The sequence below is a fragment of the Macaca nemestrina genome, chromosome 7 (genome assembly GCF_043159975.1).
Source record: "Macaca nemestrina isolate mMacNem1 chromosome 7, mMacNem.hap1, whole genome shotgun sequence".
Classification (NCBI taxonomy): Eukaryota; Metazoa; Chordata; class Mammalia; order Primates; family Cercopithecidae; genus Macaca; species Macaca nemestrina.
In genome coordinates, this window is record NC_092131.1 from 6,616,884 (window position 1) to 6,624,885 (window position 8,002).

At 53.5% G+C, this 8,002-nt stretch overlaps 1 long non-coding RNA gene across 1 annotated transcript; it reads left to right on the forward strand.

The window, feature by feature from the left end:
• Window positions 1-4,734: 4,734 nt before the first annotated feature.
• LOC139364079 (uncharacterized) lies at window positions 4,735-6,404 on the forward strand. Its single transcript, XR_011625327.1, has 2 exons — window positions 4,735-4,828; window positions 6,097-6,404. It is a non-coding gene; the product is annotated as an uncharacterized lncRNA (long non-coding RNA).
• Window positions 6,405-8,002: the final 1,598 nt, after the last annotated feature.

Sequence of the window (8,002 nt, forward strand, 5' to 3'; positions counted from 1 at the left end):
TCCCTTGTCTCTTTCTCCTCCTGAATGGAAGGAAGGAGGGATGGAGGGATAGCAGACAAGTATCTCCTCCGCAGAACCTGCCCCTCCTGGGGCCTCAGTTTCCCCATCTGGAAAACATCAAAGTAGACCTGATGTTCTCCTTTGAGCTGTTGTTTTCTGTGGGTTTTATTGCTTTTGATGCTTTTGAGCTCGGTCAGCAAATTGTTCCCTGTTTTCTTTCTATTTTGAGAAGGCTTCTTTCCCTGGTGAATGCAATTTTCAAGTCTCTCTTCCATCATACTTCTTTTAATGATATAGTCTTTCAAAGTGGCCTTCTATTTTTACTTTTCCTTTGGCAAGATAATTTCTAGCCCTTTTCTCACCACCCAACTCAATTTCCTTTGTTAATTTCCAAACCTCTTCTTTCCACAGGGGCCTCACCTCTTAGTACTTAATAGATTTCTTCTATCACGTAATTCCACGGTTTCATCAATAAGCAATTTTAGACCCATTGTCAATTTCTATTTTTTATACCATTTGATCTGCTCAGAGGCCGAGAACATGGATTAGACACAAGATGAGATTTCATTATCTCTTAGACGCCAGTTTTCCCCCTGGCCCCGTTCGCTGAAGCAAGAATGTCTTCTGGACTTCGCTATATTCTCTTCTAATTAATTACTTTCCTTTTTATTCACTCCCCTGACTTCAATGTTGTGAGTTGAAAGTGTAAATTAATACACGTCTCTTGCTTCGATTGTCATTTTAATGTTAGGGGACTTTGCACATATGCATTCCCCCAGCCCTGCAGCCTCCTGTAGACATGGACAGTGACTGCAGTGGAACTCTTTGGGTTCAGTGGGGCTTTTCCTGTGCCCGGCCCTGCCGAGGTCCTCTGCCTGCTTCAATGCCTTCTGCAGCTGCTGCTTCCTGCCACACACACAGGCCCAGGGGAGGCAGAGAGCAACAGGAGTCCACGGGGGCCAGCCAACTTCGATAGACCGAGCAGAGCCCAGGAGTTATGTCTCCACTCGGCAAACATGAGCCCCGCAGGAGCCCCTTGCTTTTTGCAGATGGGTTTTGACATGGCCAAGACTCTGCAGACCCTGTTAGACTTTTTACCACCTTGAGGAGAAACCTGTCAAAAACATTCCAGACTGCATTCAGCTGGTATCGACCACCTCCGCCTTTGCCTCTCTGGAGAGGGATTAGTTACCATCTGAGCCGAGTGAACTGCACATGGAGCCCGACGCCCCTGCAGCCTGCCCTGGATCCTACCTGCCGGGAATCTCCGGGTGCGTGGGAACTGTCTTTCCTAAGATCATGATTTCTACCGCAGGTGGGATGGGAGGCACTCTGCCTCTTCCATGTTTGATCCTGAGCGATGGCACGCCAGGCAGAGGCTGCAGCCCCGTGCTGGCCAGAACATCCACCATCCACCACTCTTCTCAGGCCCTGCAGCTGCCTTTCCTGTCTGGATGTGGGCACGGTCACCCTCCGTGGGGCTAGGCATGAAAGCAGCTTCCTTGTCTCCGCTCTTCTGTGAGAACAGCCGTCAGGAGGCTGTGTTGAAAGTCAGCCGTACCCCTAAGTGTGCCTGTGTGCACCACGAAGAGGTCGGGGGGCACGTGGCTGTGAGATCATGGCTGCTGCTTCTTTGGGAGGACTCTCAGGGGAAAACAGCCATCTGGTCTCTGTATCAAAAAGAGCCACATGCCTCCTGACCCACTAGTGTGGCATATCTAGTTGTCCTTTCACTCATGTAGACTGATAATGCTTCTTTTTTCATTGTGGCTACTAGGAAGCTCAGTAAATAGGATTTCAAGGCAGGCACTTTGTGAGCCAGGCCTCAGATGTGACTCCACTTGCTGCTGTTGTCCATGCCTTCCTTCCTCATCTACTCATTTTATTCTCCTGTAATTCATTCATTCGTTCCCTTACCAACCACCACATCATACCAGACACTGGGCAAGGGGCTAGGATCACAGCAACACCCAAGTGCAAAGGTGCTTAGGGAGATTATAATCTAGCAACACTTAAAAGCAACGAGTCAATGTACAAGACCAAAAGTGCTGGGATGAGACTCAAACAAGAACATGGGATAGTAACTGGCTTGGGCAAGGACCTCTCTGTAATAGTGGTGATGTGTGGACAGCAAAGAAGAGCTCTCTGAGGAGGCGACATTTTAGCTGAGAATTGATTACTGAGAAGGAGCTGGATGTGGTGGTTAGGGTGGCAGAGCCTCATGCCTGGAAAGGGCCATGAATGTTCTGAAAATAACAAGGAGGTTTGTATGGCTGGAGCCAGCGAGAGGAGGCAGGAAGGAGATGAGGACAGAGACATCAGCAGCAGGGACCTTGCAGGCTTTGCCACCACTTGTGCATCTTAGGTCACCTTGAGCACACCTTTCCTGAAATCCTTCTCTGAAATAAGTAAATGAATGAGCAAATTTATATACAAACATATGCTTATCTGCATGCAACGACTCCGTGCCTTTTGATCTTTCATCAGCAGTTTGTCTAACATGGTTGTACAGTGTGTGTGTGCGTGCACAGAAAATGGCAGCGTCTCCATGCCTCAGTATTTCCTTAGGGAACACAAACCCCAGCAATCCCTGTCTGGGGGTATTGTGGGCATTAGATGAGCTAACACTGACAGCGGGCTGACGGCCTGTGGAAGGGCTCCCTATGTGTCAGCTCTCATTACCAGTGTGTGTACACTTGACATGTGGGACTGGTTAGGGAGGGCGTGAGTCTGGACATGGTTACTGACACGATTAGTTACATAAGATCTGACGATGAATGTTCCTGTGGACATCTGGCAGGACATATATAATCTAATAAACATCCATAACATCTTTAGAGCTTGGGAAGTGTTTCCCCAGCTCTTCTCTCATTTGATTGGAGAATGACCTCAGCTTACGAGAACCTCCTAGCTGTCTAGGGCCATGGTTAGGATGAGTTTTTCCCCCACTGTGGGATTTGCTGAGGGTCCACAACCAGCAGTCATAGGAGGTGACCCAGCATGTCCAAGCACTGGCCAGGTCTGAGGGCTGGGGGCGTGCGGCTGTTGGCTGAGCGGGGCCGCAGGGGCTGAGATCACTGTCTCCAGGGTCTCGTTAGGCGATTGTGGCAGAGTGGTGGAGAGCTGAAAAGTACAGAACTGAGCAGAGGTAGGGGCCCCGGGGCAAGGGGGCCTTGGCCGGTGTAATGAAGGACTTCCTGACACCTGGAGTTCTTCTCCCGAAAGTGGACAGGGCAGGCAGCCTTGCCAAAGGGTGAGCTCCCCATCCCAGAACCTGTAGCCCGGTTGTGATGCCTCAGCACCCTGGCCTTGAAGGAGGGGCTACGGGGGCTGTGAGCCCAGGCCAGGGGCTCCCTGCGTGCTATCCTACAAGCCCCTTTCTTCTGGGCCTCTGTTTCCTGGTCTGAGAAATGAGGAGGTCACAAGAAGCTCCCAGGGCCTCTTCGTTCTCTGATGCCCAAATTCCACAGAACAACGAGGCTCTCTCAAGCCCGTAGTGTTCAAGGAATAATTTGGAACATTGGTGGCCGGCCTGCCCCATCTCGTCAAACTGAGAACCAAGGGGTCCCGAGAACACATAGCTTTGGCTGTCTCTGCACCAATCCCTGCACCGTACGTGCGGAAGCACGAGGTCTCGGAGACTGGCCTGCAAGGATCACGGGTAGCCTTTGCTTTCCAGAGCAGAAATCCTGGGGCTCAGGGCCAACCTGGAAACCGAGGAGGCCCTGTCTCTTCTCATTCTCCTCACCGCATTGGCGGCTAATTGACCACAGGACAGTATCTATGGCATGTATACAATAAACATGACTTCAGCCGTCTGGAACCATCTTCCTGTGGGGCTGTCCATCGCTGTGCGGCCCCCAGCCAAGTGCTGGGAGGAAGCTCCTGCTTTGGGGCCAAAGACAGTCTCCCTCCTAGACAGGATCTGGCCCCCCTCCGCCGAGGGCACCAGCACAGCCTCCATCTCTGCCCTGGGGTTGGCCCTCGGCGCACAGCAATAGGCTGGGGCTGCCTCTGCTCACCTGAGGGCGCTGGGCGGGGCTTTATGGGGGCAGCACAACCGGGTTCCGAGACGCTGCAGACACCTGGGGCTCGTTTCTTCCTCATGGTCTAGGAGGGTGACAGAGGAGGCACCAGTCACAAGAGGCCTCGAGGAGAGCCGACGTGTCCCAGACCCAGGTGCTGAGGGGCAGCTGGGGAGGAGCCATGGGTCCCTGGACAGAGGGTGGGGAGATGGCAGGAGGGGTCCAGGGACGGGTCCTGGCAGGGCACTGTGGTGTCACTGGCCACTACTTTAGAGAGGTTTTCCTTGGGAACCAGTGACTGGGCCGGGGACAGGAGGAGGATGGGCAGAGGGGACTCGCAGCAGGGTCACACACCCCGGCCCACCCCTTAGGCCATGCCACCCCCTAGACGGGGCCCTCCTCACACACCAGGGCATATGAGTCCCCTACCCGTGGTCAACTGAAGTCCAAAAATATTAAACAGAAATCCTACAAAGAAACAATCCCTGAGTTTTCAATGGCATGTCGTTCTGCATGGTCTGATGAAATCCCTCACCTTCCCACCCGGGCCACACCTCCCCCTCTGCCCAGCCTCTCCACACTGTAGGCGCCCTCCCTACCTGTTGGTCACCTAGGAGCCCTCTCGATGACCAGGTCGACTGTCATGATGTCACAGTGCTGGTGGTCAAGTCACCCTTATCTTACCTCATCTTGGCCACAAAGTGTGGAGTAGCAGTGCTGGCATATTGTTATAATTGTTGTATCTGATTATTAACTCTTGTTGTTAATTTCTTCCCGTGACTAACTGACAAACTTTGTCAGAGGTAAGCAGGTACAGGAAAAAACATAGTAGAATAAGGTTCAGTCCTACCCGAGGTTCAGGCTTCCACTGGGGGTCTTGGAATGTATCTCCCGCTGATAAGGGGGGACCCTTGTGTAAAGAGGGAACCCCGATGCTGATGCTGAGGCTGACGACATTCTGTTCAGGAGGGCAGCTGCATGCATTGGCCAGACTTCGCCTCTGCAGACTTACAGGAGGTTGTCACTGGATCCAGGTTACAGAACTGGCCTGTACCCGAAAACCAGTGTGTGCATGCATGGCTGTGCATGTGTGGATGGACATGTGTGTGCACCAAGGAGAATGTGTATGTGGGTGTGGGGGAGCACGAGTACTTGTACCCAGGTAAGGGCACGTGAGCATGGCTCTGAGTATGTCTGAGTGCCGGTATGTAAGGATGTGTGTTTCTGTCTGTGAATGTGTGTATACGAGCATGTGTGAGTGTGTGAGTGTGTGTGTGCCTGCGAGCGTGCCTGCGGGTGTGTCTGTGTGTGCTGGGAAAGGGGGTGTCAGTCCCATGATCTCCCCAGATGCCCAGGGACTGGGGCTGGAGCAAGTCCGTCCAGATGAGCAGGTTGACCTTCTCTTCAGTTCATCCTGGAAGGTGTTCCCTGGACCCAGTGTGGCCAATGCTTCTTGGGCTGGGCTGTTGGTGTCCACACACAGTATTACTTATGGCTAAGGATCCTTGCTGCAGACAATGGTGGCTGCATCTGTCCCTGGCAGTAACAACCCTTCCCACTGTCAGTCATCCAGGAGGAGGCTGTGGTGGGGACACAAAGGGGACTGCGGCTGGACTGGGAGCCTTGCAGAGGCCCATTGGGATGGGCCTATTAGATTCTCTAGAGGTTCTATTGGAAAGGGGGTTAAGTAACCCTGCCAGAAGCAGGTAGGTGCTTTCACTGGGGTCCTCCCATTAGAATAGGAGCCCCAGACTCTGGGACCAGCCATGTCTGCCACACTGATATGTGACTTCTGATCCTCTCCACCCTACAGGGACCCTCCAGTTCTCACCAGCCCTCTGGGGTCCCCCAACAGAAACATCTAGGGCAGGACATTGGGAGGCAAAGTCCAGAGCAGGAGGGTGGGAGGCAGCCCAGGGGCTCAGGCACAACAGCATTCAGAGGACGTGGGGCCAGCATAACCTCATTGCCTAGTCACAAGGCACAGGTGGACTCTGTGGGGCTTTCGTAGACTCTGAGCTCTGTCTGGGCCACAGTCATGTCCGAGCTCCCCTTGGATCCCGACTTGCAGGCAGCATCTCCAGCTCTCAGGACCCCAGCCTGGGAGCCTGCAGAGGAAGACATGAGCTAATGGCAAGGAGGCGGCAGCCAGATGTGCGGGACAGTCAGTGTCACGATGCAGAGGCCCAGGTCAGCAAGGAGCAGGGTTGGAACTCCCCTTGGCTCTGTGCATCCTGAAAGGGAAGGCGCCTGGTGCCTCTCTACCCTTCAATGCAACTGGCGCTGTGGGGTATAATTATTTTCCTCCCTCCGTGCGAGCTGACACAGGCAGCAGCCCTGCGTGGTAGGAAGATGAGCAATAAAGTATTCTGAAATGAAGGCTCAGTGATCTGGAAGATTTAAAGCACCCTGCGTAGGAAGCAGGCTCGGGCAGCTCAAAGCTGGCTCCAGTGCCGGCCAGAGAGGAGGCTTACAGCCCCTCTTGGGTGGTGGCTGTGAGGTGTGGAGGGGGAAGCAGGCATCGGCATCCAGATGTTGACTCTTGGAGAGGCCTGGGGGTGGTGGGTGACCTGGCCAAGACATCAGGAGCCTCGGGTTGTTTTATTGTTTGTTTCATAGGGCTGTTCAGGATTAAATATTTAAAGACTTTTAAAAATCAAGGCATAACATATACAATAAAATGCATGCATCTTAAGTGTGCAGCTGGATGCATCTCACATGCACAGACATGTAGGAAACCTCCATCTGATCACAGAACATTTCCACACCCAAGAGGGTACCCTCACCCCTCCAGTCAACAACTCCAGAAACAGCAGCAATGAAGCTGTTGGCATAGATGGTTCTTGCCTGGTCTGGGCAGATAGAAACAGCCCCATGCAGCATGTACATTTGTGTGGCCGCCTTCTTTAGCTCAGCAGTAGGTCTGTGAGATCCACCTGTGTTGTGGCGTGCCAACAGCTCTTTCCTTTTCCTTGCTGTTAGAATTCTTTGCATGAATATAATGGGATTTACTACACATGTTACAGTGAATGGGCCTGGGCTCCCAGTCCCCTAGGTCCCCATCGAAGGCAAGCTTCTTCCTCTCCTGTCTGCTTCCCATTCTCCTGCTGACCGCAGTCACTGTCCATCCTCCCAGGCTCTCAGAATCTGAGGCTCACAGTGTCAAGAGTGGAGGAATCAGCCGGTTGGGCTGGCTCCCCACCCAGACTGGGGGACTCCTCACTGAAGGGCTCCCTCCTGGAAGTTCAGGGCATGAGAGCTGCAAAGAGAGAGGCCAGGGGTGCTGACAGGTGGGCAGCCCTGGAGGACTCCTGGGGACAGGCCCACCCCGTCCCAGTGCTGGCCTTGATCTATCTAGGGCCCAGTCCCACCGCAGGCTCCTTTGGGCCCCTCCAGGGTCTCAGGGAGGAAGGCCCTGGAATGACCTCTCACCACCTCTCATCCTATTCCAGAGATTTCTGGATAACACTTGCGCTTGAGAGGCTGAGCTCATGGGATCCCGAGGAGGCAGAACTGCTGGAGGGGCCACCTGAGTTCTCCAGCCCTGGGAACACCCCCCTTCGCTCCGAACCAACAAAGGCCTCCTCACTCGCATTCTGAGGTCATGTCCTGGGACCGCTGTGTTGAGTAATTACTTACTGGAAGCCGTCCCTCCCTCAGGTGGTGGGTGGGCCGTGTGCACGCAAGTTCGCATTGTGTCCACAGAGGGAATATTCATGAACTCAGTGGCGGGGGTGGGGGGGTTTTGGAAGACAGACTTGGATTTCTAAGGGAGAAGATACTTACAAGACCTTGGTGGCCAGCCAGGTTCCCCCTCAGCCTTTCGGGCAAGGACCCCAGGAGGCCACACATCAGGGGAAGCCTGGAGGCCCTGGGGCCAAGTATTTGGTTCCTGTTGATGAACAATTTAATGAGAGTTTTCAGAAGGGCCAGACGGCCCTGAGATGAATGGCTCATCCCAAAATAGCCTCAGCTGG